We start from the raw sequence: 8,835 nt of genomic DNA, 5'->3' as shown, positions 1-8,835 counted from the left end.
GTATAATGAAGCAGAGGCCAATGGAAAACTGAAGAATGTCTGCTATGTACAGAGGCCATTGAAACACTTCCTGCAACTGGAAGACAGCAGCCCCCTGACAGGAGCATTATTGCATTTGGAATTTCAAGGTTACAGAGAGGGTCTGCTTCGCAAAGTTGGGCAGACCTATAGGTAAGATTGGATGCACATTTTATTTAACCTTTTAGATTGCATCAGGTTGAAATTGCAGATTCCCCCACTATCTGAAAGTAGAGTGTTCCCATGAAACCTTTCTTAAGCAGAAATGGTGTAAAGCAATTATCTTAGGACACATCTTGCTAACGGATGCACAAAATAAACGGAGGTCAAGCATAGATGCTCACAGACATAGTTCCAAGCTCTGTCAGCTTGATGCTGAGTGTAGTTCCTAGGGAAGGAGCTTGGCAGTGCCACTCTCACTGCTCGTGGTGCGTGGTTCCTCTATAATGTTCACTGGAAGACAAATGCTGAACCCTATTTTCACTTTTCACCCTTTCTCGTAAATATGAAAATCCTCTTAGTATGTCTTGAAAACAGGTACATACTAATGTAGGTCTTTCATAAAAGCAAAGTGGTGTGAAGCGAACTTTCCAAAAGTTGGGAGACCTGTATCTGATACTTCCAGAGGAAGGGGTGAGTCAGAGACTCCAGTGTTCAGTTGGGCAGCTAGGATTAGCTGGGCTTTCTGGCATGCCTAAGACAGTTACTCAGTAGGGTGGAGCACATTTCTACCAGAATAAACTGGCAGAGAGGGTCATAAGGAAAACTGTGCAGTAAGGAAAACGTATTTATTCCCTTTTAATTATAAAGGTAAAATGACTGTATCATAACAAAACAAAATCAAATACAACCGAAGTATCAAAAGTAAAATTCTGTATCCACTCAATTTCATTCTCCCAAAGTTAACTATTGTTAATAATGGCTTGAGATGTATCTTTCCAGGTTTTAAAAATTTGACATATCTGAGGACATTTTGAAGTGTTCTGTATGACACAGTATCCTGAGGTCTCATCATGCCTGGTGGGTTATAAACAATGCCTCATTTGTAGATTGTTTCAGATGAGGGCTAGGTGAGAATGGCTTTAGCCTGTTCTGAGAGTTTTCAGACTTTGCTGCTATGTCACCCTCCTTCAACTGAAGCTTTCCCGGGGCACAGTCTTCCCCTGCTCCCCATCCCCAGCCAGCTTCCCTTCCTGAATTCTCCCCTTCTTTGATGGTACTACTGCTCTTACAGTTACCTGATTTTGGTTAATAAGCATATATCGAGGTCCCCCTGTGTGCCTGGTTCCATACAGGGCAGTGGGGATAGAGAGAAATTAGACTCCGTGCCTTCCCTTCAAGGAGGATAGTGGTCTTGGACTCCTCCACCATCTCCAGTCATTGGGCAGGACCAGGACCAGCTTTGCCTCTCTGGCTTCATTACCTCTCCCCATCACACCCCTCACCTCTTCCTCTTCCTTTCTATCCCCACCTCAGCCACACACCTTCCCTGCCTTCCTCCGGGTTGTTGCCACAGCCTCGCTCTGCCCTCTCATCCCCCTCCAGCCTCCAGTTTGTTCTGCCATCACAGCTGGTTTGATGGCCCTAAAGCATAGCTCCAGTGGGGCCCAGTCCCTCCCCATTGCCTAGAATAGTGGTTCACAAGTGTGCTCTACAGACCCTGGGGATCCTTGAAAACCTTTCAGGTATCTGCAAGGTCAAAACTACTTTCATAATAGTGCCAAGATGCTATTTGTTGTTGCAAAGCAACAGTGGGCAAAACTGCTGATGCCTTAGCGCGAATCAAGGCAGTGGCGCTGAACTGCGCTAGCAGTCATTGTATTCTTATTGCTATGCACTCACAGTTTTTAAAAAATGCCGTTTCACTTAAGTATGTCCTTGATGAAGCAGTAAGTGTTATTAATTTTATTGAATCTCAGCCCTTGAGTACACATCTTTTTAATGTTCTGCGTGACACAGTGGAAATGCTCGAAAGCACTCCTGCTGCATACCAAAGCACAGCGCTTGTCTCAAGGGAAAGCCCTTGTGAGGTTGTGAACTGCAAGCTGAACTACCTACTATTTTCATTTTTCCTTGAAAGAATGACTGACTGATGGTTAGTGAGGCTAGAAAGTAGACAGGCACTGGATGTTGGAGGGCCTTGTAGGCCGTATTAATGAGCTTGGATGAGCTGGCTTCAGCCTTTTTCAGCTTTTTATACAGTCCTGCTTACACAAATCCAGTCCTTTACTCCTACTTGCTATTTCTTTCTTTCCTTTTTAAAAGATTAAGGTATAATTGACATAACATTATATTAGTTTCAAGTGTACAACATAATGATTTGATGTTTGTGAAATAATCACCACAGTGTCTCATTAGCATCTATCACCATACATAGTTACAGAATTTTTGTGTGTGATGAGAACTTTTAAGATCTACTCTCCTAGCAACTTTCAAATATGCAGTACAGTATTATTAACTGTAGTTGCCATGCTGTACATTCATCCCATGACTTATTTATTTTATGACTGGAATTTTGTACCTTTTGACCCCTTTTACCCCCAATCTCACCTGCCCTCCACCTGCCACCTCCAGGAATCACCAATCTGTTCTCTGTGTCTATAAGCTTGTTTTTTGGTTTTGTTTTTAAGATTTCACATATAAGTGAAATCCTGCGGATCATATAGTATGTCTTTCTCTGTCTGACTTATTTCACTTAGCCTGATACCCTCAAGGACCATCCATATTGTTGCAGACTGCAAGATGTCATTCATTTTTATGGCTGAATACTATTCCATCGTATGTATATGTGTATGTGTGTGTGTATCTCCCACTCTTTATCTGCTCATTCATCAGTGGACACTTAGGTTGTTTACTTATGGGGAGCAGATATCTTTTCAGGTTAGTGCTTTCATTTTCTTCAGAAAAATACCCGGACGTGGAATTGCTACGTCATATGGTAGTTCTGTTTTCCTCCTTGCTGTTTCTTAAGTACACACTCCCTTTACCCCCTGCACCATTCCTGTTCTCATTCCTTCCACCAGGTGATGCAGTGACAGCTCTGAAGGCTGCATATGATCCCAGAATCAGAACTGAGGAAGAAGGGGGGCCTGAAGCTAGACCTTTTGCCCCTGGGAATCTTACCATCCCAGCCCTGTTTGAGGCCTGTTGTGAATCACCATCCCTCTGACACCTCAGTGGGCCTCAAGCTGCTTTCACTGTAGTTGAGTGAGAGACTGCAATCTGCGTAATGCTGCCCAGCCCCACTACACACTGGACTCTGCGGCAAACCTTTGAAATACCTTAGCCCCTTGGAATCACACTAACAGACCGTCCTTTGATCAGGACAAGCTGATTTCACAGGGGGACTCCTTTCATCCACCGTGGTTTAAATTTGACTAGCTTCCATTTGAGTGTACCCTTGACCTTGTCCCCTACATGGTAGTGATACCATCAGAAACCAAATCAACCAACTAATAGGTCAGACAAAAGAAGAATACAGAAGCCTTGTCCTGATACCAGAACTGCCATGGAATAATGTGGTTGGACTGGCTTGTAGCTCATCCTACAAAACAGGCCAGAACACAAAATACAAAGCTATCTCAGAGCAAGGAGAGGAAACTTCTGATAAATTAGATTTTAGATTAATATAATAGTGATAATATGGTCGTAATGCCCTTGTGTTTAAGCTGGAGCAGTGCCACCCAACCTTTTGGACATCGTAGCACACAGAGAAAATGATGTTCAGCCTGGTGAGAGGATCAATATCTCACTCACAGCACATCAGTGGGGAGGCTCTGTGCTAAGGTTTCTAAATAAAAGCATTCTTGTTGGTGCCCAGCTAACTCTGACTGGCTGTCCCCTTCTGCCTTTCAGCATTAATGTTTAAGTATGCTATAATAGTTAAAAGCTTGAATTCTGAGCCAGACTGTTTAGATTTAAATCTCAGCTCTGCCACTTACTAGCAATGTGATCGTGGCAACTTACTTATTCTTTTTGCACCCAGTTTCTTCATCTGTAAAATGTGGATAATAATTATACTTACCTCATGGAGTTGTGAAGGTTAAGTAAGTCAGTATATGTAAACTGTGGTATTTGTAAAATGCCTAGAACATTGCCTGGCATGGAGTAAGTACCATGTAAGTGTGTGTACTACCACTACTATTACTACTGCTTCAGAGAAGTTAAGTATCCCGGGCTAGTCTCCCCATTCCTCCTCACTGCCTCCTCCTCTGCTCAGATTTCTTAATCTTGGCCTCTTCCTTAGGAGTGTCCATCCCCCTTCCTTTCATTTCCTCAGTTCCCTTTCGTTTTCTCAGTTCTCCATTTGTTTGGGGGCCCTCAGCCAGCTGATGACTGAGAAGGCAGATGAATTGATAATTACCCTCATCAGCTTACTGTCACCACTATTCCTTCTCTAGAAAGCTCTAGCGACTGAGGGAACTAGCTGTCACACGTTGGGAAGTGAATCATAGATCTTGAAAAGAACTCTAGGGTGGTTGGGAGAGGAGCATGAGCTAAGTTTGTCAAGCTGAGTTAGCCAGCAGAGTCATGTTCTTGGGGAAGAATGATCGTCTTTGGTGTGACATACCAGATGTTAGAGCTGCTTAGTTCTCTCTAAGCTCTACCAAAAGGTGGAGAACAGATCTGGTGCCTTTTGGGGGCCATGTGGCTCATAAGACCTCATGGAGAAATGACACAGTTCTTTCAGAAGGGGGGCCTTGAGGTCAACTTGTGGGCTGTACAGTGGCTCAGTACTGGCATGTTAGAGGAATATCTGTGGCTCTGGTAGTCCCCCCGGGTGAGATCCCTCAGCCACTCCTCATCTGCTCTGTGGGTCCTCTGGGCCCTCTCCCCGTGAAGGAGCCAGGTTGGTGGTTGGATCTGTATCTTTAGCACCTACTACGCCTCCAATGAATACCTGTTTTACAAAGAAAGGAGAATATGCATCCCTACACTTACTTTAATGGAGAAAACAAAATAAACTTATGCCTAGGAATAGAAACACATAATAGTGATGATGGTGATGATACTATGGTGGTGAAGCTGCAAATGATCTGCCCCTGCTCACCCCTTCAGCTGACTTGTCATCACTCCCCACATACTCTGTGCTCCAGCCAGCCTGAACAGTTTGCAGTGGCACTAGTGGGCCATGCTGCCTCTCCTTCAGGCCTTAGCTCATGCACCTCCTCTGTCTCTCTTCCCAGCCCCCACCCTGGCTGGTTCCTGCTCATCCTTCAGGTGTCAGCTTAGCTGTCCCTTCTTCTAGTGACCAAACTGGTCACTAGTGACCTATAGTGAGTTAGCCGCCTGTCTTTTGCTCCACAGCACTTGGTACCCCTGTCATAGCACTCGTCCCACTGAATTGAAATCGTTTTACATGTCAGTGGATTTAAATTCCATAAGGGCAGAGACTGTGTCTTCTCTTATATTCTCACTGTCTAGCACTGGACAATCAGTAGGTGCCAAATAAAAAACAGTATTTGTTGAATGAGTAAGTCAGCAGTGCTTTCACTTCTCCTTTCTTATTGGATCCTCACAAAAGCCTTGTGATCTAGGGCGGCCAGTCCTTACTCTGACCTTATTTTGTATATGAAGAAACTGATACTCAGAGAAACTAAGCAACTTGCCAAAGCTCACACCGTGTGAAGACCAGGATTTAAAAGGGTGTATCTCAGGTGCAGATGTTCAGTGCATTATTTGGGGGTTTTTTCACAAAGTTTTTCCTTTTAAAACATAGCATTTATAGAGATAAAAGTTAAAATGCCATTTGTTGTTTTTCCAAGATTATAAAAATTCAGGGCCCCAATATTCCTGAAATGTTTTTTCTTCACCTGCTGTTGAATTTCAATATAAAGAAATCTAGGTATAATTTGTAAAACTGTACAATCGGACTCTAAATTCCAGTGTGCACTGGAGAAATGTTACTGTGTATTTTGTTAAAAATGAAACTTGACTGAAACAATAATAGCACTTAAAAAAAGTAATAAACATCATTGTATACAATTTGGAGAATACTGAAGAATATAAAGAAGAAAATAAAAATCACACAGAGAAAACTACTATAGATAAGATGTGACCTGGACTTGAAAGGGCAGCATTGTGTTTGAATCCAAGTTAAACCACTAACTAGATGTTTGGTGTTTGGTAGATAATTTAACCTCTGAGCCTCAGTTTCCTCACTTGAAATATGGTGAAATATTTACTTTGGAGATTAGCGTAAGAATTAGAGATAATGTATGTAAAATACCTGTGCTTGGCACATAATAGGCACTCCTTCAGATTGTAGTAGTTTAACAATTTTGTGTATTTCTGTCTAATCTTTCTACTCTGTTGTATGTGCATACAGACTTATGCATACCTATATGTTTTTTTTGTTTTTGGGGGGTTTTTTTGCGGTACGCGGGCCTCTCACTGTTGTGGCCTCTCCTGTTGCGGAGCACAGGCTCCAGACGCGCAGGCTCAGTGGCCATGGCTCACGGGCCCAGCCGCTCCGCGGCATGTGGGATCTTCCCGGACCAGGGCACGAACCCGTGTCCCCTGCATCGGCAGGCGGACTCTCAACCACTGTGCCACCAGGGAAGCCCCATATATGTTTTTTTGAAGTGCATTTATATTAAGTAGCTCACTGGGTCCTCACAGCATTGCTGGAAAGGGCAGGTATAATTTTTAAACCTAACCTGTAGATGAGGAAATGGAGACTCTAAGAGGCGAAGTAACTTGGTCTTGGTGCTACGTCTGGTAATATCTGAACCGGACTTTCACTTAGGTCTCCTGATGCCAAGCCCACGAGCCTTCCCTGTCAGCAGTGTGCTTCCTCTCCAGCTCTACCTCCACGGATACACAAGTAGTGGACCGACCGCCAAGCCTGGCCCAAGAGGAAAGCAAGGGCTGGAGGCAGTGAAGTGCTGGGAGCCTCCATGCCAGCTGAGGTCTGTCTACAGACATGAAGGAAGTGCTCGCTCCCTCCTCTGAAATAGCAGACACATCGCCCAATCCTATAGCAAAGACCAGGCTTCTTGCTAGAAAGTTAAGGACATTTTGAGACATAGGGCTTTGTTGAGAGGGAGTTTATCAGGGAATTCATAGACTGGGTAAAGCCTTACTCTGTGCTGCCTGAAGGGCAAAGGTGCACCTACGTTTCTTTCAGTGTGTGCACTCGTCACCGAGAGGGCCTGGGTGACAGGCCTGCACCTAACCCCGAGGATGTGCGTCCTCTCATATCATTCTCATTTCAGTACACGTTTTCTGATGCCTGATACATGTCTGACACCACACCACGACTTATAGGAGACGCAGAGATGAACAGGCAAGGATAGCCCTGGCCTTTAGGAACAGTAGAGAGAGCTCAAGGCCAAATAAAACCAGTGCTCTAGTATAGCTGCTAGCAGGGTGTTCGGGAACAGAGGATGGAGCACCGGATTCGAGCTCTGTGCAGCAACACCATCTATTTGCATAGATTTCAAAAGTTTGTGCAAACCTTAACTTACTCTAAGGTGGGAAGACTTTTGAGCTGGGTTTTAATGGCTGAGAGGAGTGCTTAGGCCAAAGGAAGGAGGTAAGCCAGCTTGATTGTGGAGCCTCACACCCTGAGGAAGCCTTTCTCAAATGATTGCATGCATAATAAACTAAGGTCCCAATAGAGTGTATAGACAGGCTCCAGGTGAAGAGCTTTCAGGCCTTTGGTAAGATTATGACACATCTCCATCCCGCTCCTCCGCTGTAAACAGGGAAGTTAAGCATGTTTTTTTCACTTCACTGTCTTCCTACATTTTTTTCTTCCTAGTTTCAAAAACAACTCTCCTTCAACAAGTTCTGTTTCCAAGGAAAGTCTTAACCATTTGTCCCTTCTGGCGCACCCTCTTCCATTGAAATCCATGCAGAATAGACCAGGTACTCGATCTTTTTGTGTGTGAAGCCATAAAATCTAATACCATGTATGCGGCAGTGCTCAGAGGTATGCTTCTTCCACGAGAGGCTCCCTCAGCCCTGCTGTGGTGAAAACCAAGTATAAATTGCAGCTAACGGGGTTTTCTAGCTAGAGTCATAAGTATGTCTGCGTGTCCCCCATGAACTATAACACCGCCAGCTGTCTTGCTGCTCCTCTCCATTGCTGCCTTTGGGCTGTTTTGCTTGTACTTTGGCCCTCCTTCAGAGTGTGGGCAGGGGAAGGAGGAAGAGAAGTGAATCCCAAATCTGTCCCCTCTGCACTCAGCTCGCAGTGCTGGTGAGAAAATAGATGGGGTGGGGAGGGGTGCCACTGGACTGCACTCAAGGGCAGGGCAAGAGGGACAGTGGTCCCTCCTTCTCAGCTGCTGTCCCAATGGCCAGCACCCCTCTCCTGGGGTCCTGGAGACGAGTGACCCTTGTTTTATTTCTGTAGAATTTCTCACTGCGTTGGGCAGCTTTTTTCCTTTTGATTTCCCTTGGTGAGGGTGGATCTTTGGCTGCTGATGTTTGAGTTCGGTTCTTTGAATTCATAGCATGTCGCAGTCCCCAGGTATATCTTGTGCTTGAAGCTGTTGGCTAGAGTAATACTTGGAGATCCTCTGTGGATTCCTTTTCTCCACATATTTATCTTCTCTAAAGTGTAAATGAAAGTCTACTGTCATCAGATCCTAAAAATGGGAGGAAGAATGCAGCTCAGTTGAGCTGTCAGACACTTGGCTGCTTAACCAGCTTCTGGATTGTGGTATTGAAACGCGCCATTGTTCTGTGTGCTTTCCCCTAACGGTTGTGTGTGCTTGCTTCTGAGAACAGTGTGCAGTAGACGTGCGTAGGCTCTAATCAATCTTCCTGAGCAGACTTGCCATTTTTCTGATCATGTTCAGCTGGAGT

At 44.6% G+C, this 8,835-nt stretch overlaps 1 protein-coding gene across 1 annotated transcript in view; it reads left to right on the top strand.

Moving 5' to 3' along the window:
- MKNK1 (MAPK interacting serine/threonine kinase 1) overlaps positions 1 to 8,835 on the top strand; it is a 33,256-nt gene continuing 24,421 nt past the window's right edge. Inside the window, exon 1 of the mRNA XM_065898184.1 lies at positions 1 to 171. The gene's annotated coding sequence lies outside the window, so the exon portion shown is untranslated. The remainder of the gene's footprint in view (positions 172 to 8,835) is intronic.

Source organism: Phocoena phocoena, chromosome 1 (assembly GCF_963924675.1).
Source record: "Phocoena phocoena chromosome 1, mPhoPho1.1, whole genome shotgun sequence".
In the NCBI taxonomy this organism is placed as follows: Eukaryota; Metazoa; Chordata; class Mammalia; order Artiodactyla; family Phocoenidae; genus Phocoena; species Phocoena phocoena.
This window is presented reverse-complemented; position numbering and strand designations above follow the sequence as displayed.